Source organism: Miscanthus floridulus, chromosome 10 (assembly GCF_019320115.1).
Source record: "Miscanthus floridulus cultivar M001 chromosome 10, ASM1932011v1, whole genome shotgun sequence".
Taxonomy (NCBI): domain Eukaryota; kingdom Viridiplantae; phylum Streptophyta; class Magnoliopsida; order Poales; family Poaceae; genus Miscanthus; species Miscanthus floridulus.
In genome coordinates this window covers 96145238-96170043 of record NC_089589.1, presented here as the reverse complement: position 1 = coordinate 96170043, position 24806 = coordinate 96145238, and the positions used below count along the sequence as shown (strand labels likewise).

The following is a 24806-nucleotide window of genomic DNA, read 5'->3' as shown; positions in this document are numbered from 1 at the left end:
CCGTCCGGTGGAGAAATCCTCGCCAAGCTGATCACGTAAGCAAGGTCAACTAGTACGGATGGTTATTTATTCACATGTCCCGATATCGTCGTAGTAGTCTGTCAATCACCGTACCTAAACGTAGTATATATAAATAAAAACTTAGAAAATAGTTAGAAAATTATAGAAAATCCGTATTAGTTGAACTTGCGGACCGTGTTCAGCTCGGCAAGCATGTTCTCTGTCGAGCGGTAACGGACATCAAGGAGGAGCTTTGATTCTACGAGGGAGAGCGACAACGGTCGTGGGAGACCGTGTTCCCTTCCTCATAGAATCGGAGCTCTTCCTTGACCAAGTACGGTGCTGTCCGGTGGAGAAATGCTCGCCGAGATGATCACGTAAGCAAGGTCAACTAGTACGGATGGTTATTTATTCACACGTCCCGATATCGTCGTAGTAGTCTGTTATGTGTGTACATTCCCATTCTTCTGTTAATTTGCGGAAATATCATATGAATTACTTACCTGCCGCAGTAAAAGACGAGAACACAATGACCATTAAAAATATCATTGTTTAGAGATCTAGATAATTTTATAGTTTGTTAATTTTATTTGTTTATAAAAGAAGAAATTTATAGTGTATTAAAAAATGAGTATAGAGAGTAGATGGCAACTGCTTCCGGGTCCTCGGCCTCTCATGGGTTTCCAAAGCGACTTAGGCCGGGCCTTCCTCTCATTCCATGCGGCAAGTGTCGTGATGAGATGAAGATTGTGATGGAGTACCGAGTGAAGAAGGAGGGTCCCAACAAGGATCGTATCTTCTACAAGTGTCCGGATCGCAATGTGAGTTATTTTATCGTATTTAATGATTATGGTTAGTTTATACCTATTTTCATGATGGTTGTGATTAAAGTTCTAATTTTTTGTTTTAATTTCAGTGGGATGGCAGTGGACGATGTTCAGGCTTCTACTGGGAGGAAGAGTATGTTGAACTCGTGCAAAAATATCTTGCACAACAGGCAGATACGGCGGCTAATGAGGCAGTGATCCAGCCGAAGAAGCCCAAAGATGTTGCACAATCGGGGGATCTGTCTGTTTTAGTTGAGATTGGTCGCGAAATCCTTGTGCTCCTGAAATGTATTTTAGCTTTAGTTCTTTTAGTGGTAGTTGGGATTGTCTACATTGTAGCGATGCTTTCATAAATTTGTATCTTTTGTGGTGGCACGCATGTTGTATAAATAATTAATTATGATCTAGGTTTTAATATGATATTTATGTCATGTAATGCAGATGAGCCGTCATTGGATGTATAATGCTGATCGCCGCTCACAAGAGTTCATTGACGGCGTGCATTCTTTATTACGTGCAGCCGAGACAAACAAACGCGACGGTTTCATGTGCTGCCCATGTGCCATATGTAAGAATACGGTGGAATATCCTTGCTCAAGGACTCTTCATTCACACTTGTTCAAGTCGGGTTTCATGCCAAACTATATTTGTTGGACAAAGCACGGAGAAACCAGTGTTGTAATGGAAGAAGATGAAGAAGAACAATGGGACGACAATGATATTATTCCTGATGGTGCGTGCTTCAATGATACTGCAATGGGAGAAGCTGAAGAAGAGGTAGTCGCAGAAGATGAGCTGGCTGATGATCTTTGTCAGGTCATTCGTGATGCACAAAGAGAATGTGAAAGTGAAAAGGAGAAGATCAAGTTCGAGCGGATGCTAGAAGATCACAAGAAATTGTTGTACCCAACTTGTGATGCAGGGCAGAAAAAGTTGGGAACCACACTAGAATTGCTGCAATGGAAGGCAAAGAATGGTGTATCTGACAAGGGATTTGGAGAGTTACTAAAAATCCAAAAGAAGATGCTTCCGAAGTACAATGAATTGCCCGCCACTACCTACGAAGCAAAACAAGTTGTCTGTCCTATGGGGCTAGAAATAGAGAAGATACATGCATGTCCTAATGACTGCATCCTATACCGTGGCAAAGAGTACGAGAAATTGGATGCATGCCCGGTATGCCATGCGTCGCGGTATAAGATCAGGCGAGATGACCCTGGTGATGTTGAGGGCGAACGTCCACGTAAGAAAATCCCTGCCAAGGTTATGTGGTATGCTCCTATAATACCACGCTTGAAACGTCTGTTCAGAAACAAAGAACATGCAAAATTGTTACGATGGCACAAAGAAGACCGTAAGGTAGACAATATGTTGAGACACCCTGCTGATGGGTCCCAGTGGAGAGCAATCGACAGAGAATTCCCGGAGTTTGCAAATGACGCAAGAAACTTAAGGTTTGCTTTAAGTACAGATGGTATCAATCCTTTTGGAGAGCAGAACAGTAGTCATAGCACTTGGCCTGTTACTCTAAGTATCTACAACATTCCTCCTTGGTTATGCATGAAGCGGAAGTTCATTATGATGCCTGTGCTCATCCAAGGCCCGAAGCAACCTGGCAATGACATCGATGTGTACCTGAGACCACTTATTGATGAACTTCTCATTTTGTGGAATAAAGAAGGTGTACGTGTGTGGGATGAGTACAAACAGGAACACTTTGATCTGCGAGCATTGTTGTTCGTAACAATCAATGATTGGCCTGCTCTAAGTAATCTTTCAGGACAGTCAAACAAGGGATATAATGCATGCACACACTGCTTCGGTGATATTAGAGGTGTATTCTTGAAAAAATGTCGAAAGGTCGTGTACCTTGGCCATCGTCGATTTCTTCCTGCAAATCACCCCGTAAGAAAGAAAGGTAAGCATTTTAAAGGGAAATCAGACCACCTGACCAAGCCTCGCAACCGAACCGGTGAGGATGTACTCGATATGGTCAATGATGTGAAAGTCGTCTTTGGAAAAGGACATGGAAGCCAACCTATTCCGAAAGACGCTACCGGTCACGCACCCATGTGGAAGAAAAAGTCCATATTTTGGGACCTACCCTATTGGCAAGTCCTGGAGGTCCGTAGCTCGATCGACGTGATGCACCTGACGAAGAATCTTTGTGTGAACCTGCTAGGCTTTATGGGTGTGTATGGAAAGCCTAAGGACACATTTGAAGCACGACAGGACCTGCGTTGTTTGAGAGAAAGAGACAACCTACATCCAGAGAAGACAGATGATGGACGCCATTACTTACGTCCTGCTAGCTACACTCTAAGCAAAGAGGAGAAGGAAATCATGTTTGAATGCTTAAACAACATCAAGGTACCATCTGGATTCTCCTCGAATATAAAGGGTATTATAAATGTGCCAGAGAAGAAATTATGTAACTTAAAGTCCCATGACTGTCACGTTCTCATGACGCAATTACTTCCAGTTGCATTAAGAGGAATTCTACCTCCAAATGTACGTCTAGCCACCGTAAAGCTATGTGCATTCCTCAATGCAATTTCTCAGAAGGCAATTGATCCAACTGATCTAGCTAAACTACAGAATGATGTGGTTCAATGTCTCGTCAGCTTTGAGTTAGTGTTCCCTCCTTCCTTCTTTGATATTATGACACACCTCCTAGTTCACCTAGTCAAGGAGATTTTCACTCTCGGTCCTGTGTTCCTACACAACATGTTCCCCTTAGAGAGATTCATGGGAGTCCTAAAGAAATATGTTCACAACCGTGCTCGCCCAGAAGGAAGCATCGCCAAGGGCTATGGAACAGAAGAGGTCATTGAGTTCTGTGTTGACTTTATTCCCGACCTTGACTCGATTGGTGTTCCTGAATCGAGACATGAGGGGAGACTAAGCGGAAAGGGGACACTAGGGAGGAAAACATATATTGGTACGGATGATGATTATTTCAATAAAGCGCACTACACAGTTCTACAGAACTCCTCTTTGGTAGATCCGTATATTGAGACACACAAGGATCTCTTACGATCCGAGTTTCCTGGGAAGACTGAAGCTTGGATTACGCATAAGCACATGGAAACTTTCGGCGGTTGGTTGCGAAAAAAATGTCAAGGTGATGAGAGCATCCATGAGCAACTGTATTTATTGGCTATGCAACCATCATGGCATATCGTCACATACAAAGGGTACGAGATAAATGGGAACATATTCTACACAGTAGCCCAAGATAAAAGGAGTACCAACCAAAACAGTGGTGTCCGCATAGATGCCACAGACCCGAATGGGAATAAGCAGACATATTATGGACGCATAGATGAAATATGGGAACTAGAATATGCACCTACTTTGAAGATCCCATTGTTCAAGTGCCAATGGGTCAAGGTGACCGGAGGCGGAGTAACAGTAGACAACGAGTATGGAATGACAACAGTAGACCTTAGTAATATTGGGTACAAAGACGAACCATTCGTCCTTGCCAAGGATGTGAATCAGGTGTTCTATGTCAATGATATGTCTACCAAACCAAAAAGAGGGAAAAATGATAATGACTCAACCAAAGAGCCAAAGCGCCACATAGTTCTTTCAGGGAAAAGAGTCATCGTGGGAATTGAGGACAAGTCGGACATGTCAGAAGAATATGAAAAGGATGACCGAATTCCGCCCTTCAAAGTGAACAAAGACCCTAGCATCTTGGTAAATGATGAGGACACTCCATGGTTACGAAGCGATCATAACCAAGGGACATACGTAAAGAAGAAGTTCACTGCTGTGCCCACTTGATGATATAGTGATTTAATATAGTGTGTGTTTGAGATATTATGTAATAATTGTGAATTCAGATGTTTATTATGTCATGTTTTAAATTAAATCAATGTTTGATTTGGTGGGATTTCTCTCTCAAAAAGGTAAATTATTAGGATACTGAGTGATGAAAAATTAAAATATTAACGTTAAAATGATATGAAAACAAATTTCCTGTCCAAAACCAATAATTTTAATAATTTTAATTAAACACTACATTTTTGCATTAACGAAATAATAAATATTAGTTACATTATGTTTTATAATTCTAACAAAAAATAAAAAAGTTAGGTTATCGATTTTTCCTATGTGCAATAAACAAAAATAAAATTCATATTTTTAACAAAATAATTTTATGCCTTTTATTTAATTTACTATGTATTTAATAAAAACTATTGCATTTCTATTGTATGTAACAAGACTATTGCTTAAAACAGGCGGGAAACGAAACTGCAGGCCACCTTTACTCCCGGGTGGGAAGCCCACCCGGGAGTAAAGGTGGGCTGCAGTTTCGCGGCCCGCCAAAAAAAAATCCTTTACTCCCGGTGCGTGTTACCAACCGGGAGTAAAGGTATACCTTTACTCCCGGTTGGTAACACGCACCGGGAGTAAAGGTACCTTTACTCCCGGTTGGTAACACGCACCGGGAGTAAAGGGTTTTTACTCCCGGTTGGTGGATGGCACCGGGAGTAATTCTCCTCTGCTATATAACCTCCAGCGCCTGGCAGATCGATCCGCTCGTCTTCTTCCTCGTCGAACACCGCCGCCCTCTTCTTCCTCGCGCCGCGTCCGTTCGCCTTCCGTGACACCGGCGTCGCCGTCTTCTTCCTCGTGCGGCCTCCATCGCGCGCGCCCGTGCCCCTCCTCCGCGCTTGCCCGTGGCCCTCCACCGCGCCCTCCTCCGCGCCCGACACGCCCTCCACCGCGCGTTGCCCCACCGCGCCGGCCCGAGGCCCTCCAGTAGGTACACTGCCGATATTTGGAACTCTAAATGATTTTAAATAAAAACATATCTTAAGGCAAGTTTTGAATATTTGGAACTCTAAATGACAAGTATAATTAAGGATCACCAATAAAATTACTTTAGAAATTAATTGGATCGATATAAATCCATGGCTTGTATAATAAACACGCTATATATTATTCGGAAACAACGCTACGAACCATCCGCTTGCTGTTAAGATATGTTTGTTAATAAACACGCTATATATTATTCGGAAACAACGCTACATTAATAGAAGAATTTTTTCTATCTTCATAGATCAATGTTTGTTAACGAAATTTTATCCAAATATATTCATGTAGGGTCTTTTTTTTTGAAGGATTTGTTGTAGGATATATAATGGTCAAATAGGAACTCAATTTTGATACCCAGTTTGTAAACTAAGCGTTTTTTAGTTTATCAAAAATATCACATGTTTCTTCATTTGTGAACTTTGAATATACAGATATAATATATTAATGTTGCTAAAGTAATATGAGCATTACATATTTTTTCCGGGAAGACTATCTTCAAACTTTATATCATAGCATCAGAGATCGCCTGTAAAAGAAGAAAATAAATTCTTATCATTTCGGAAATAGTAATGGTTATATGAGCAATAAGACACATATACTTACATTTCATAATGACTTATACTTATATTATTAACATATAATTTTCTCATATGATGAATGAATACATGGTTGATCACATGGTACATAGGATCACAACATCACGCACCGACACCGCCCCGGCCCGCCTCACGTCGTCGTCGTCGTCGTCAGCACGCCGGCCCGCCTCACGTCATCGTCGTCAGCACACCGGCCACCGCGCCGACACGTATATATACGTCATTTGTATTCATATGCATTTCGTCCATGCGTTTCTATGTATACGGCGGAGCACCGCCGCCCTCGTTCACCCATGTGTACAGACATATATACGGCGGAGTGGAGCACCGCCACTCTTGTCACACCGCCCTTTCTCGTGCCCTAATTCGCCCTAGTACCGACGTAGTTCGTCCTAGTGTGGCGAATTGCGTCCGTGATCGAGGGGCAAGATTTAATAATGCATATTGTTTGTAGATTTTACGCATGTAATAAGCAAAGATTTGACGTACTATATATTGGTTTTGTTTTTTGAAGCTAGATGGCCGACCCGAGAAATATGGATGAGGAGGAGTTGATGATGAATTTGATCAACACTGGCACTCAAGTTGCCGGCGATGATGGTGCTAAAAATAACATGCAAGAGGATGTAGATGACGGGAGTCAGTACTTAGCTCTTGAACAAAATGAGCAACAACATATTGGCCAAGTATATATTTTTTATTATTAGCTATATATATATATTATCATATGTCCTATGTGTGCTCATGACATTAAAAATAATGTTTATGTTTTGTAGCCCTCTGGATCGACATCAACAACTACAACGAAGAGTAAAAATGTTCGAGGTCCCAAAAAGCCATTGGAGGGTCGCTTCATCATCTCAGAGTTCAATGTGGATACAGGAGAACCGGGGGGGCCGAATAAAATGAAATTTGTGCACCACTGTGGTTACCTTGTACGGGACCGACTCCCGATTAGTACCCGTGAATGGAAGAAGAAGACCAATGCTCCTCATATCAGTTTTGTCTCCGATCGTGACAAGGCGTTAATTTGGAATGATGTCTTGGTACATTTCACGCTCCAAACAGATAATTATGATGATATAATAGATGGTGATGAATTGAAGGAGCGAGTTAGGGATTGGGCAATGAAGAAGATGGCCACCCAGTTTCAGACTTGGAAGAAACACCTATACACGACGTATGTCAAGAAGAACATAGCACCAGATTTTACTGTCCCAGGCCCGATCTCAAAGCAGAGGCCCTATTGGGATGAGTTTGTACAGTACAAGACTTCGGAAGAGGGTGTGAGTCGGGTGATAAAGAACCAACATAATGCCCAACAGAAGACATACCACCATACCTTGGGATCAGGTGGCTACCCGACTGCCATTAAGAAGTGGAACAAAATGGAAGCAGACCTTCTTGCCAAGGGTATCAGACCAGAATCACTCGAGTGGGGAGAACGTGCAAAGAATTGGTTTTTCGCTCATGGGGGAACACTAGACCAGGAGACAGGGAAGTGCGTTTATGGCGCAAGACTGCAAGAAGCAGCAGAAAGATTGTTTTATGCTCAGAGAGCTACTGCTAGTGGTGCGTTCAGGCCCAACAGAGAGAAGGATGAGCTGACATACGCCATCGGGACTATTGAACATGGTGGCCGAACTAGAGGCAAAGGAAGTGTCTCGTGGGAGCATGGATTCCCTCAGGACAGACCTTCCTACAGAAGTCGCCAGAGAAAGAAGGAAGAAGAGGCACACCGGCTCCAGAGGTTGGAGGAAGCGGTGCGTGAAGCACAGGAGCGGGAAAAAAACCTTGAAGCGAGAATGCAGGAGGAAATCAAAAGGCAAGTGCAAATAGCAGTGAGTGCAAGCAAGCAGGCATCAGAGCCAGGAATCAACATTAGCCAATCTGTTCAGTTGAAAAGCAGCTGCGCTTCCACGGAGATACCAAATCAAGGGGACACAGGACTGCGCTTCCCTGTGGATGACGTCACTGAACCTTGTACAACGTGTGAGCTACACATTCCGAAGGAGAATTCCACAATCAAGGTGGCTATCGGTCTTGTTAATCCTATCGACCGAACCAAGACACCAAGGATTCATGGGAATATAATCCAAGAAGGATATGCCACCATCTCGGTAGATAAAGCTGAAAAAGGTTTTAGTGATTTGCCTCTTGACATTCCTGGAGGTGATGGCGAGAAGACTCTAGGAGAAGCGGAGAAGACATTCATTCTATGGCGCAAGCGCTACATCATCATTCCAGGGATGTCGGCTCCACCTCCTCCTGAACTACCTCACCATAGGTATGTGCGGATGAAAACACTACATCATTAATTTGTATTGGCTTAAATAATTAACAATCTGCTCATAATAATATGTCATTCCTTTTTTTGTAGCAGATCCTCCCCCAATCTAAATCCAATTGTTCAATCGCCAGATCATCATAGTGCTCTGTACGATGACATTGTGTTGGAAGACGAGGCTGCATCCACACCCTCTCCAAGGAGGTCTCCAACGCCGCAGCCGCCACCTCCAAGGAGGTCTCCAACGCCGCTGCCAACACCTCCAAGGAGGTCTCCAACGTCGCTGCCAACACCTCCAAGGAGGTCTCCAACGCCTCCCCCGCCCCCGCCTACCAAGAAGCCTAGCAAGAGGCCAGCCCCTCAAACGAAGAACCAGTCCCCGCCTGCAAAGAAAGCCACCGTGAAACCAAGGGTTATTCCCAAAATAATATCTGAAGAGAAGGAAGAAGGAACTGATGCATATAAAAAAGACATGTCTAGATTCTATGACAAACTTAAAATGAATCAAGAAGCAAGGAGAAACCCAGAGAAACCGTACTTCTTCGTAGCTCCGGATATTTTAAGAAAAAAGGTGATTTCTTACCAGCATCAACAGCGGGAATCTCGTAAGCCGTCCAAATCAACGTTATCAGACTATGACCGCACTCTCACCAAGTCAATTGAGGCGGCACAGAAAAAGAAGCGGGCAGGGAAAGGAGTTGCCCAACTCGGACAACAAGCGCACCAATCAATCCCCCCGCTAGTTGTTGGTAATGAATATGGTTCGAATTTAGGATTAATGCATCAGGCAAACATACCTCCGGATGTCGATTTGGATCACCTTGGTGAATTTCTTGATGAGACTGGTCTCGACCTTTACCAGATGTTTGGTGATGGAAACATTGAGAGTGCGGCGGAGGTTGATATTTGGAAGAAAAAATTTGTACTAGGCCAGAGTCTATACAACCCTCAAGCCTTATCTGATCTGGGGACGCAAATGTACCTGCTAAACAAGTGGTACATGCAGGCGTCTACCAGTGGAGACTTCTGCGTTGGTGTCAGAATTAGAGACGAACATTGGTTCCGTGGCGATGATGTTATGTATGTTGACTTTGCAGAATTTCATCAACTATGCCACCTGACCTCTCTGGACAAAGTTATCATTAGCTGCTATTGCCTGTAAGTAATAATTCTTTCGATCTATTATTAAACTCATCATATGTGTGTATATGCATATAAATTATCCTAACAAGTACTATATATATGCAGATTTACAATGACAGAGCTCAGAAAGGAAGGCTGCAATGAAATTGGTTTTGTTGATCCCCATATAGTATTCAAAGACCCAATTACTCCAATGACTAATTGGAAGTCTGAGTCAGAGAGTAACCTCATGAACTTCTTAGTGAACCAACGCCACAAGAAGGATATACTCTTTCCCTATAACTTCAAGTGAGTGTTAATCATGTCGATCATAGCCTTAATGGCTCATATGTTGATTCTAGTTAATTAATGAGTGTTATGCGTTATATCCTATAAACACATGCAGCAATCACTGGATATTGATGGACATCGATCTGGTGAAAAGTCACTTGATAATCTATGACTCGATGAGAAAACCACAACAAGACTACCAAGATATGATAGATATTATCCAGAGGTAATTTCGAGATCTCTAGCAACTATATATACACACAAACATGATGATTAACTATATCTGATGACGTGGCAAATTTTTTATTGGGCAGTGTTTGGAAAACCTTTATTGAGAAGCAACACATGGAAAAATGCAAAGCGCCACTGAATGTAATCCCATTGAAAGTAAGTCCCCTGAATCGCATCATCTTTATTAATTAAACATATAGCTTTCACCGGATCACCAGATTGGATGACAAATCTTTTTCTCGTAAAGTGGTGTCTGAGGCAGGAACAGGGGAACAACTACTGTGGTTACTATGTTTGCAAGTTTATCAAGGTGGTCTCCCAAAGAACTCCTACAGAGAGACTCAAAGTACGTTAAAAATACACTATATATTCATTTAATTATTATTATTGATTGTGTTACTATGTCTTTATATATATATATGTACATATATTAATTTATTTTCCTTTAATTCAAACCTGTAGACTCGATGGTTGGAGGAAAAGGTCATACGGCAAGACCAAATCAAAGCAATTCAAGAGTCTATAGCCGGATTTTTTAATGAGCAGGTCATCGATTCCAAGGGCGAGTTCTACTTCGACCCAACACTGCCATTGAAGCCAAGCTAGAGGATGAGAAGAAACTTGTTATGTCACAACAACTATAATGCAATCTTTTGTAATATATGCACATGAAATAATATAATGTAAAATACACATATGCATGCATGCATGTAAATATATATATGATGCATGCATGCATATATATATATATATATATATATATATTTCTATGATTGAATTGTGTGATTTAATACGTTCATTGTGCTTGAACCGAAACATACTATATGCGCGTATAAATGTATAATTAGCAGCGTACAATACGACTTCGAAAACCTATTTTGAAAAGAAAACAAAAAAATGAAAAGAAAAGAAAAAAGAAAAAAACCTTTAGTCCCGGTTCGTATTACCAACCGGGACTAAAGGTGCCGGCCATCGTGGCATGTCAGGAGGCACCTTTAGTCCCGGTTGGTGTTACCCACCGGGACTAAAGGTCCTCCTTTAGTCCCGGTTCCTGACCTGGGACTAAAGGACCCCCCCTTTAGTCCCGGATGCTTGCTCCCGGGTGGGGAACCGGGACTAGAGGGGGTTCCCCACCGGGAGTAAAGCTCGGTTCTCTACCAGTGGGGAATTGTTGGAGGGTGAATTTTGTTTCGTAAACCTTAATTTTGGTTCTAAGAGGGACTGATAGGTGAACTCTTAGAGATTCTCTAACAACATGAGAACTCCTTATTTACATCAAATTTCCGAAGCGCCACAATACTCGTAAATAATTATATATATGAACTTTTGTTTGAAAAAATGGGGGCAATACACTATGGTACTCCGATTACATAGTAAGAGCATCTCCAAGGGTCTTTCGTATACTCAATCTCTAAATTCTCATTTGGTGAGCCATTTGAATAAAAATTGCATTATATATCTTTTCACTTTCCAACAACTTTTCTATATTGTGTGCACTTTGTAGAGCCATGCCTGCTCTTCATTTTTGGCTAGTGATAGTCACGGAATAGAGAGCGGAAACATTTGGAAACCTAATTTGCTTCGCAGAGATGTCAGAATGGTACCGCATGGTCCTGATGGTAAAAATTGTACATGTAATCTTCGGAAAGGAGACGAAGGATGGGAAGAAGAGAATGAGATAGAAGTACACCTCATGTCCCTAGCGTACCTTTCAAGAAGCAGTCAACCTTCTTTAAGTTTTTTTCTTATTGGTCATACTTGGAGGTCCCCCATTGCCAGTGCTATTTTTGTGTTGATCCTCAAGTTTGGGGACCTAGATGACACTATTATACTAGTTATAGGATCCAAATATCAAAATTTGACAGTTGGGGAACGAAGTGACACCAAAGTACAAGTTTATGGACTCAAATAATAAAAAAAATTGGGAGTTGAGGACCTAGATCACACTGACGTACAAGTTTACAAACCGCTAGTGAATTTTACTCTAATGGTTTTACTTGAACAGGCAGTGGCCGATGAGGCACTAGTGCTGCCCCCACTGTCAAGCCAGTAATGATGACTCTACTATCACAGCTAAAGATGGTGAAATTCCGAGAAAAATGGGCTCCACAGCAGCGCACATGTTTTTTCATCCTATACGGGAATCAACTCCTTGTGTGTAGACTGTTATGATGGCCAGGCTTAGAGGAATAGATGAGGTAGCCACGAGTGAGGTATATCGTCCGGGCGGCATGAATCACTATCATCCGATCCCACTAGGCTACACCAAGGTGAAGGTGAGCACCGTGAAGCTTTAGTTCTACCACTGGAAGATAGACCACCAAACTCCCAAGGGCATGCATTTGGTTGGAGGATGCATGAACATATGTTCATCCTATGACATAAGAGGGATATCATATTGACTGCTCCTTCGCCATCTCGGCTTATGCTACCTGAGTGGCAACCCATTCTTGAAGAGAAGGATCATCAATGAACACTGCCTCATGACCAACATTTGCTTGAGATGCAAAACTCGCCGGATCCTTAACCTCACCGAGCAGAAGATGAGCCTTTCACCACAAATAGCTGCTGGGATAATGAGGAAAGCCCTACACGACAAGCAGTAACAACAATAACATGCACAAAAATTCACACACCAGAAGGGGTCGCCAAGGAAATAGAATATCAAAAGGTGTCAGTGTGATTATAAGATCCTCTGGGAAGGTTGTTGAAGCCTTAGGAGTGCCAAAATAGCTGGCAATGGGCATGCACAACAAGGAAAAAGCCCCACATACTGAGAAAATCATCACCAGCAAACGGTAGCCCACCGCCCGAGGCACCAAGAGGAAGTATCCAACTATATGGAGGCCATCAAAGATGAGCCGGATTACCTAAAGCACTATAAAAGAGCCAAGATTTTCCTACCCAACTAGGCACTCAAATTATGTCCATGGGGAATGAAGATATTCCATGATTGATAATTTCGTGCACTTTTGATCGATATAAATGTGATTATTGCAAAATTCCCAAAAAAAAAAACACATTTGGAGGCCCCGTGGAATCACTTGCCTTCGACTCTAACGACATCCAGACAATTTTTTGGCTCGCTACATGGAAATCACAATCAGATTTGTGCGTGGTGCAAGTGCCTCTCCATTTGACAGAATTTTAATCTTTAGAAGTGTGTGTATATGGTTATATATTGACCTGAGACGTTATTTGCAGAATGCATACGAGGTTGAAAAGACACCTTTGCGGTACTTAGACCCTCAAGAAGTGCATAGATAACCTTTAATTACCCCCCACAAAGTAGAAACTGGATGGCAAATGCAAGAGCAACCATGGAGGGGAAAGAAAAAATCCGTACTACAGCAATACACTCGGAGATGCTAAAGGTTGTGGTGTAGGTTGCACGAACTTGGAACACAAAAGTCTCATAATTTGCCCCTACAACTTTGAGTATGTTCGATTCTATCATGTACCCTACCATGGTTTCTAAAAACGTATTTGGGTTGATACACTACCGTGGTTTGTGAAAACGTATTCTATCGTGTGCTTCAATTCATACAACAACCACTAGATATGCATTGTTGTTGATGTCAAGGTAGGTGTAGCATGTCACGGATCCACTAGATATGGATAAAGAGACCTACAAAGACTTTCTATGCATTCTCCAGACACATATGTACCATCCTCATTAGCTAAGATATGCACATGTAATTGTTATGCTGAGTTTTGAATACTAACTTTGTTAATACATTATTGGCATAAATGCATTATGTTGGTCAACTTAAGGGGAAATTTAATCCAAAAAGGCCGACACTACGGGAGAGACAAAATTCTCCGAGTGTCTCTGGCTTCCCCGAGTGCCAAAAATCGGGCACTCGGGAAAGAGAATCTTCCCCGAGTGTTGCACTCGGGGAATAATTGCACTCGGGGAAGAGAGGTTTTTCCGAATGCCGCAGAGATCCTGGCACTCGGTAAAGAGCAGCACTCGGCAAAGGCCCTCTTCCCCGAGTGCAACACTCGGGGAAGATCGGCACTCGGCAAAGAAACATGTTACTTGACGGTTCACCCCGCCCACGCCGTTAAAACTTAAAAAAAACAAAAATTCTTCCCCGAGTGCCAGGGAAGGCACTCAGGGAAGAGGCCCTTTCCCGAGTGTCAGAACAGGACACTCGGGGAAGAGGCTGCCTTCCCCGAGTGCCCTGTCCTGGGACTCGGGAAAGGGCCTCTTCCCCGAGTGCCTTCCCTGGCACTCGGGGAAGAATTTTTGTTTTTTTTTGTTTTTTTACCTTTTTTTTTGTGAGGCATTCCCACATTATTTAAAACTGTCTGTTCAAATTTGGGACAATTTTGACTTTTTTTGTTATATTTCGTTAGTTTTTTTCGTTTTGTTGAATTTTTTTGCATACTTGGAATTTGAACTGCAGGTGCATGAAATAATGGAATTTGGTGATTCAAAAAATTATATTAATGATATTTGGTGTATGTTGATGCGTTATCCAGGAACTCGCATGAAATGTCGAGCATCTTGTTGACGTAACATGACGAACAACTTGCGGGAAAAGTGTATTTAAATTATATAAAATCCGAACGAAGTTCGAAAATCACGAAACTTGTCTGGGCGTCGTGTTATCGCATGTAGAGGCTATGATAAAAAATCGAGATGGTTTCGACGAAGTTGCGACGTCGGATGCCTAAAACCCAGACATCTCCGCATGTGATCACATGCGGAGATGTCTGGGTTTTAGGCATCCGACGTCGCAACTTCGTCGAAACCTTCTCGATTTGTGATCACATGCAGAGATGTCTGGGTTTTAGGCATCCGACGTCGCAACTTCGTCGAAACCTTCTCGATTTGTGATCACATGCGGAGATGTCTGGGTTTTAGGCATCCGACGTCGCAACTTCGTCGAAACCTTCTCGATTTTTTATCATAGCCTCTACATGCGATAACACGACGCCCAGACAAGTTTCGTGATTTTTGAACTTCGTTCGGATTTTATATAATTTAAATACACTTTTCCCGCAAGTTGTTCGTCATGTTACGTCAACAAGATGCTCGACATTTCATGCGAGTTCCTGGATAAGGCATCAACATACACCAAATATCATTAATATAATTTTTTGAATCACCAAATTCCATTATTTCATGCACCTGCAGTTCAAATTCGAAGTATGCAAAAAAATTCAACGAAACGAAAAAAACTAACGAAATATAACAAAAAAGTCAAAATTGTCCCAAATTTGAACAGGCAATTTTAAATAATGTGGGAAGGCCTCACAAAAAAAATGAGGTAAAAAAAACAAAAAAAAACAAAAATTCTTCCCCGAGTGCCTTCCCTGGCACTCGGGGAAGAGGCCCTTTCCCGAGTGTCAGGACAGGGCACTCGGGGAAGACTTAAAAAAAAAGGCCCAAACAGGCCTTATCTAAACCTAACCGGCCACCCCACACCCGCCAGCCCGCCCGCCCGTGCGCTACCCCGCCACCGCCAGCTCCCCCCACCGCTGCCGCTCGCCGCGCGCCCCCACAGCGCTCGCCGGCCCAGTGCCACCGCGCCCCCGCAGCCCTAGTCACGCGCCCCTACAGCCCCCGCAGCGCCGCGCGCCCCCGCAGCGCCGCGCGCCCCCGCAGCCCCCGCGCCGCTCGCCCCCGCAGGCTCCGCCGCGTGCCCCTACAGCCCCCGCGCCGCGTGCCCCCGCTGCCCCCGCAGGCCCCGCCAGTGCGCCCCCGCAGCCCGAGACGGCGGCGCGGCCCCGCCGGCGCGCCCCTGTCCCTGCACGTCGGGGCCCGTCTGGCCAGCGCGCCCCCTCCCCGGCCCCTGCGGCCGGCCCCCAGGCAAGCCGCTGGCCCCTGTCCGTCCGTGAGGTAGGGAGCCCAGCCCCTGGCGCTGGTCAGGGAGCAGAGAAGGAGGAGGTAGGTGGAGGAAGGAGGAGGAAGGAGGAGGAAGAAGGAGAAGAAGAAGGGGAAGGGGAGGAGAAGGAGGAAGAAGAAGGGGAGGAGGTGCCTCCGTCGCCACGTCCTGTCCCGTTGTCGGCGTCTTCTTCTCTGCGTGCACGTCCCGCCAACGCCCAAGGTATACGAACCATCCCGTTCTGCTTGTCGGCCATCACACCGTTTATGTGTTGACGGCCTTCGTGCCGGAATTGTGGATGTGTGGGCCATCGTGCCCCAAATGTGGACGTCGGCCATCGTGCCGACGGTTTTTCTTGTAGGTTATCGAAACCTCCCCATCCAGGGGAGGTTCTGCCGAAATTTTGTACTTATAGTGCTGTTTTTCTTCTTTTGCAGAGCAGGACCTGTCGCAGGGGAATCGGAGCACCTAGGCGACCCTGATCGTCTTCGTCGGCGCTACGGTCCTGCCTGCACAGCGCCGACTCGCCACTACACCAACTCGCCACTGCGTCGCTAGCCTTTCTCCACCGCCACCCTAGGTATAATTAAGCTCTTTTCCTTACCGTTGTCGTACGTAGATCGGTGTAGCCCAGTTAGGCGTCTCCCGTCCGAAACAGATACGATTGGAGGTATGCGGATCTCCGCATATCTATGACCGTATCTATTTCGGATTGTCCAGGTGTAATTGGACAGCCCGCGGATGCATAGATGGGTTAGTTTCCATGTTCTGCTCGGATCCGAGATGGAGTTTCGGCACCACCTCCCTGTTGTTCTCCGGATACACACTCTCCCTTCCAGGACGTGTATCGGGAGAGCAGCGGGTAGGTGCTGCCGAAATTCTGTCTCGGATCGGAGTAGAGCATGGAAACTAACCTCATCTACGCATCCGCGGGTGGGATTAGGACCTATCCTCACCTATTAGACAGTAGGCACGCCGTGCAGATGCGATTGATGGTTACTTTACTCCGTTATGTGTATATGCTAGAGGATGGATAACCGTGAGTGGATGTATACGGGACGCCCAAGTCAGTCTCAAATCACCCGTGAATGGATGGATAAGACCGAGAAATTCTTGGACCATGCATTTAAGGCAGCTAAGGGAGCGAGAGACACGTTCTGTCCCTGCAGCGAATGTGAAAACAAGAAAAGAAGAACAAGGGAAGTCATGATGAAGCATCTTTACAAGTATGGATTTATGCCAAACTATACCCGGTGGGTGCACCATGGTGAACCCTACCGTCCTAGAGAGGAGGTAGTGAGACGAGGCTTGGAGGCATTTGATGGTGATGGCGGGGTAGCAGGATGGTTAGGTGACTATGCGGATGCGATGTTCGCTGAAGGACGTACGGAGGACGAGCACAAGGATGGGGAGGAGGAGCAGAGCCAAGCGCTAAGGCGTTCTTGGACATGTTGGAATCGGCATAGAAGTTCCTACATGAGAAGACAACGATTTCTCAACTAGATGCCATTGGGCGCCTATTGGGGTTGAAGTCACAGCACAACATGACTCGAAAATGCTTCGATGATATGGTGTCAATTATTGGGGATCTGCTTCCGGTGGGTCATCAGCTGCCTCCAAACTTGTACGAGTCAATGAAACTCCTTCGAGCACTGAAGATGTCGTATGACCAGATACATTGTTGTCCAAAGGGGTGCGTCCTATTTAGGAAAGAACACAAGGATGCAAAGTACTGTCCAAAGTGTAAATCCTCTAGATATGTGGAGGTAGACAAAGGTGATGGCAAGAAGGAGCAGAATGAGAGGATCCCCATGAAAGTCCTATGACACCTTCTGATCATACCGAGGCTCCAACAGCTATTCATGAAAGAGGAGTCCACGAAACAGATGAGATGGCACAAGAATGGTGTTCGATACAATAAAGACAAGATGATACATCCAGCAGATGGTGAAGCATGGAAAAGCTTTAATGCCAAGCATCGTGGCAAAGATGAAGAGGCCTGTAATGTACGTGTTGCGCTGGCAACAGATGGGTTCAATCCTTATGGAATGATGTCGGCCCCATACACTTGTTGGCCCGTGTTCGCTATCCCCCTCAATCTCCCCCCGGGGACCTACTTCAACGGCAAAACATATTCTTGACGTTGATAATTCCTGGACACCCGGGAGACAAAATGGGTGTGTACATGGAGCCTGTTTATGATGAATTGATCGAGGCTTGGAATGAAGGCGTATTGACTTACGACCGAGCTACAAGGAGGAACTTCAAAATGTATGTTTGGTACCAATACTCCATGCATGACTTCCTGGAGTATGGGATATTCGCCGGCTAGTGTGTCCACAGGAAGTATCCATGCCCGGTATGCAAGGCAGCTCTACAGTTCATTTGGTTGAAGAAGGGTGGCAAGTTCTCGTCGTTCGACAAGCATCGACAATTCCTCCCTCTTGACCATGCATTTAGAAGAGACACCAAGAAATTCACGAAAGGTGCCATGGTGATGACTAGTGCACCTCAGAAGATGACTAGTGCCTAGGTTCATGCTCAGATAGATGCTCTCGTGGTCCCAGCGCAGGAAGATAATCCAAAGAAGGGTAAAAGAAAGAAAGGTAATCCAAAGAAAGATAAGCCAAAGAAAGATCACTTTGTGGGCTATGGTGTGGAACATATGTGGACTCATAAGCCGGGATTGGAGAGGCTTCCCTATTTTGATGACCTTCTCCTTCCACATAACATAGATGTAATGCACACTGAGAAGAATGTCGCCGAAGCACTTTGGGCAACACTCATGGACATTCCTGACAAGACAAAGGACAACCCTAAGGCCAGAGTAGACATGGCAACACTATGCGATAGACCTAAGCTACAGATGCTGCCTCCAAGAGACAACAAACCATGGAAAAGGCCTAAGGCTGATTACGTCTTGGAAAAGAAGCACAGGATGGAAGTGATAGAATGGATGCAGATGTTAAGTTTCCCTTATGGGTTTGCAGCGAATCTGAGGAGGGGAGCGAACCCAGAAACTGGCAAAGTCTTAGGGATGAAGAGTCATGACTTTCACAAATGGATTGAGCAGCTTCTTCCATCGATGGTTCGAGGCTACGTCCCTGAGCATGTCTGGAAGGTGCTGGCAGAGTTGAGCTTTTTCTTCCGCCAGCTCTGTGCCAAGGAGATATCTCTGAGAGTGGTTGAGGAGTTGGAAAAAATGGCACCCGAGTTGCTCTGTAAGTTGGAGAAGATTTTTCCACCTGGCTTTTTCTTGTCGATGTAGCATTTGATTTTGCACCTCCCGAATGAGGTACGAATGGGGGGCCCGTGCAGAACCGTTGGTGCTATCCAATAGAGAGATGTCTAAAGACTGTTCGCCAGAAATGTGGAAACAAAGGCAGGATTGAGGCTTCCATAGCAGAGGCATTCATTCGTGAGGAGGTGTCAAACTTCACAACATCATACTATAGTGAGAAACTTCACAACATCATAGTCCCCTAAACTTGGAATAGTCGAAACTAGACAGGATTCCTTCTATGAAGGAGATGATGTCTATATTGTGGCTCAACAAGCCAGGCAAGTTTATTATTGTCCATATGCGTGCAAAACCGACCCACGTCTTCAGGGTTGGTATATTGTGCACAAGGTATCACCACATGGTAAATTACCTCACCCAAACGATGATGATTACAACTTGAACCCACCCACGCATGACGGGGAGTTCTATCAACAAGATGAGGGACTACCAGGGATGCTTGACATAGACTTAACCGGGGAGATTGAAATGGAAGTAGACGAGGAATGGGTTGTTGACGAGCAAGCTGCAGATGATGTGCATGATCCGAGAGACTTGAAAATGCTTGACGGACTACAACTAGACAGCGATGAGGATGAGGCTGTTGACGATTTGGAGGCTCTTGATAGTGATGACGATACCTATCGTCCAGATAATCCCGATCATGAAGAATATTAGAAATACATGTAATACTATGTTATTTTGTAATTACATTTTCTTTATTTTGCATCCCTTGCTAAGTACTTCTCGTTTATCATGACTAATAATGGTTTATTCTTTTTAATTGCAGGTGATGGGACCCACTAGGAGGAGCTGTCCCTCGACTTACTCGAGACCGAGGGACACGTCAGCGGCTGAGGAGACGGAGACGGAGCCATCAGAGAGGCAGAGGCATCCGAGGGGCAGGCCCAGGCGGGGGGGGCCCGCCGCCGACTGACCACGACCTCGGCTCCTCGCACTCTGCTAGGGCTGACGACGTACCTCTGCCCACGGTGGGCGAGGACGCCATTCCGCAGATGTACGATGACGCCGTTCCGCACGCGTCCAAGGAGGGGGTTCCACACACGTCCGAGGAGGGGGCAGGGGGTTCGACTTCCTCTGCAGCCTCGAAACCCTATAAGCGAGGTCCCAGCCAGCTCCCGAAGCGACCGATTCTTGTTGACCGCCGCCCACTGATTGCACCCGAGGGGGATAGGTAAGTAACTTCATATGTTCTTCATTTGATATGTTGAAAAATCATAATAAGAGCTAATAATAACTATTGTTAACCACTTGTGCAGGAACTGGATGCTAGTGGAGGAGGGGGTCCCGGCTCGCAATGTCAATGGGATCCTAGGACTTCTGTGCAGGGAACACTTCCCTGGCCTGGTGTGGACGTCGGAGGATGAGGACCTAGAGATACCCTCGTTCGACCACTACGCCCTCTTCCCCGCCGCTGGGCACCTAAACTTGGTGGAGCAGGTGCTTACGGAGTTGTGGGTAAGCCTTTCTCGCTCTACGACCCTCAATTCATTGCATTCATTGGACATTCTTGAAATAAAATAATGGATACCTCGTGTCTTTATGCAGGACTTCTTCAGATGCCAGCCGGGACAGGAGTTAAGGGCGCATGAGGTGGCTGTCGCTTCCTGTAGAAGGCGTGTCTCGGACTTGTATCACGAGTTCCGCCTCCAGGCGCACATTGACTACAACGCCACCTACCGTAATAGAAGAATGAACAGAACTCAGGCAAGAAGAGAGATAGAGATTCTGACAAGGGAGCAGTACCTACAGGTAAATAGAAAACATCTCCTATTGATCTCTTTTTAGATTAACTATGCCTAATTTGATCTTCTGATGGCTTGTAGGTGATTCCGAGCTGGTGCGCCACCTTTCCCGATTGCTGGGCTGCTATAGTGGACAAATGGTTGGACGCGGACTGGCAGAAGGCGCACCAAGAGAAAAGCGAGCACCGTATGCTGATGCCAGGTGTACCTCACCATCAGGGCAGCGCCACCCTCAGCAAATACAAAAAGACATATGTAAGTCTCCACCACTTGTCTAATCTAGCCGCGCTCAATTCTGCATGATTCCTAACCACATGTTGTTGTCTTTCTCGCAGGAGGCGGCGCACGGTGGCCAGCCAATTGGCCAACTCACGGCGTATGCTCTGGCCCACATGGGCCCGGCAAAGTCCAACATCGAGTACAACCCGGATGCGGGCCCAGAGGCGTACACCAATCCAGCGTCCACACCCGCCTCAGTTCGTACACGGAGGCATCAAGGTTAGTCCACGGGTCGGACTATGATCCGAGGACCGAGGAGCGCCTTGATCCTGAGCTAGTGATGAGGATTGGGCAAGGCAAGAAGCATGGGCGGTTTTACATGGGCGACGGCATCCTCGAGACGGGCTGTACTCCTCCTCTCAACCGCCTACGAGCAGCGAGCATGAGCTCTAGCGTGCCCATAAGCCAACGGCCGACAGCGGTGGCTTCAATCCAGGTAAGCATTCCAGTTTCATTCGTCGTTCTTTCACTTTTACGTTCCTTAGCTCTGCATTATTGAAGCATTGGGGTCAAATGTTGCAGGCCGAGCTACAGCAACTTCGGGCTCAGCAAAAGAGTTTGCTGGCTGAGCGGGAGGCTGAGCGGGCCGAGCGGGAGTCTGAGCGTCAGAGGGTACAAGCTTTGGAGGCCCAGCAAGATGGTTTGCTCAAGTTCGTGCAACAACTTGGGCAGAAACAAGGTTGGGAGATCCTAGCAGAGCTGCTTGCACCAACACCACCATATCGTCGAGAGTCTACTCCGGTGAGTATGAGTATGGATGTTTTACTTTCTTTGCTTATGCTTAGTGTCAAACCTAGTGATGGCCTTCGTGCTGGATTTGTTGATGTGTCGGCATTCGTGCCGGATTTGTTGATGTGTTGGCCTTCGTGCCGGAAATGTGGTTGTCGGCCTTCATGCCGACGTTTTTCTTGCAGGTTTTGGAAACCTCCCCGTGCAGGGGAGGTGCTGCCGAAATTTTCAACTTTTCTTTACACTCCTTATATTTTAATCTTGTCACTCACGTGTAATCTCCTCTCTTTTTTACAGCATCAATCGGGTGGGGCGTCGAACCATGTCGAAGGGTCGCCGGCATCGCACGTCGGGCCATCCCCACCTGGACCGTCGCCGGGATATCACGCTGGGGCGTCCCACCCCTCCCAGTCGCCGTGAGCCGCCTTCGGAGTCATTTTTTTGTATTGAACTTGTGAACTTGGAATAGTGTGTACTTTTGAACGTGTGGTTTGTAATATATTATGGATTTCGGACAAATTTGGTCGTTTGTGATATATAAATGTGGTTTGTGACATATTGGTGTTGATTTGTGGTTTGTGATATATATATATGCTTTGTTGTTTACATGGAAAAGCAAAAAACAAAAAAAAAAGAATTTTAGAGGTGGCTTCCCCGAGTGCCTGTGCTGTGGCACTCGGGGAAGAGGGATTTAAAAAAAACAAATTTCTTCCCCGAGTGACTGAACTGCGGCACTCGGCAAAGAGTATTTAAAAAAAATTCAAAAATCTTTCCCGAGTGTTGCACTCGGGAAAGAAAATAAAAAAAAAACGACGTCGGCCGTCGGCCAACGGCGTCAAGTCTTCCCCGAGTGCCAGCACGGCACTCGGCAAGGCCTTCCCCGAGTGCACGATTTTTGACACTCGGGGAAGGCGGCTTTCCCGTGAGAGGATTAGCCGGAGGCTCTTCCCCGAGTGTTGCACTCGGGGAAGGCTTCCCCGAGTGCAACTGGGCCTTCCCCGAGTGCAACTGGCACTCGGGGAATCCAGCAGTTCCTGTAGTGCGAGTGAGTTATATATCAAAACAAAATGGCTAGTATGTCTCACTATATTTTAGTACTTCAACATTACTGATGCATTACATTTCTACCAACAAAGTACTTGGTATTTTAATACACAAAACATGGTGTATCGACGGAGTGCCACGTACAATGCTTTAGAAGTGTACATCGTGGATATTATGTATGCGAGCACATAAGGTCACCGAGAGATACTTGAGACCCCCTGTGAATGTAAGTAACTAGGCCATCTCTCTATACATTTGTCTCAAGCTATAAGTGGGCCATGTATATATCTTTGAACTCGCTTTATAGAGAGGTTGACTCAAGCTAATATAAGTGGGTTCTAGATACATGGGAAGAAAAGTACGTACCGGGAATTCGCCACTCTGAACAGCTAAAAGCCTTTGCAGAACGATAAGAGGTAGTTGGTTTTCCATAGCGATCATGTCTCTCTTCATGGTTGCCCACAATTTTATATAGCTTCTAAAACTGAAAATGGGGTCGTTGGTCCCATAATCAACAGCAAAATTTCTGCCTATTACGATTCCTACTGTCCTTGCCCACTCCAACAAGAAGCAGCCGTCCATAACCATCATCTCCACGAAGCGACCCTTGTTTGCTTCACGCCATTTGTCATCATCCAGGTCATTGTAGGCAGCCTGTAGCTCATCTGCAACTTCATCGATGGCTGCTACAAAGTCCTGTAGAGGCTTCCCGGCCAGACCGGTTAACCATGTGCAGCACCGCCCGGCGCTTGTGCTCCTCCATGGGCAGGAGATGGGGCTCGCCATGGTGTAAGGGGCCCAGTGACACGAACCGAGGGGGCTGTACGCCTCGCTATTGGTCATGTCCTTCATAAACTGCGGCACCCGATAGATACAGTGCCGACTCCACCGCGCGCTCTCCACCGAAGCGGGCTGCATTAGATCCTCTGCTTGCACACACACACTCGACTTATTTGTAATTGATTTTCCGATTCCTTTTGGGTAGCTCTCTGCCCCCTCTCTCTCTATATATATACTTGCATGCGCCAAGCGTTATTTACATCGTTTTGTTTTGTCGCGTGGTGAGATCTCTAGCGGTAGGTACAGCCATCGTCGTCGCCTGCTAGTGCTAGTTGTCACATAGTAAAGCCGAACTGGCCCATTGGCATCCCATGTGTCTGGCAGCTCCCCATCGCATGCATTATGGTTCAGCCGGACGGGGCAACGCTGTCAATTCTTTATGGGGTGGTGGATGTAGGTGAGTCGGGGATGTAAACGGGTTTGTTTGCGAAACTATAAATAGATCTAATTTTGATATAGCACCTAAATTCCCAAGTCGACCTCCATTAGTAATCAGTCACATCGCGCATTTGACATCTTAGAAAAAAGATATAATTTTTCTAAGACGACAAGAGCTTGTACGTGATTAATATGCTGTTGAAACTTTATATTATTTTTTTTAGTATCTTAATTATCTCAAATGAAAAAAACTCAAAACTATAAAGTTCTAGATCTCACCGAGGGCTACAACTTTCATATACAAAGTATCTCCATTTGACACTATATAAAAAGATATGATTTTTCCAAGTCGACAAGCGCTTGTCGATTAATATACTACTTAAAATTTGTTTAATTTTTTTAGCATTATAACCACCTTAAATTTAAAAACTCAAAATTAGAAAGTTGGTCATCTTGTCAAGGGCTACAA

The 24806-nt window shown here is 45.3% G+C and overlaps 1 pseudogene; it reads right to left on the bottom strand.

Annotated features, from left to right (window-relative positions):
• LOC136489081 (UPF0481 protein At3g47200-like) overlaps window positions 1-24037 on the bottom strand; it is a 29588-nt pseudogene extending 5551 nt beyond the window's left edge.
• Window positions 24038-24806: the final 769 nt, after the last annotated feature.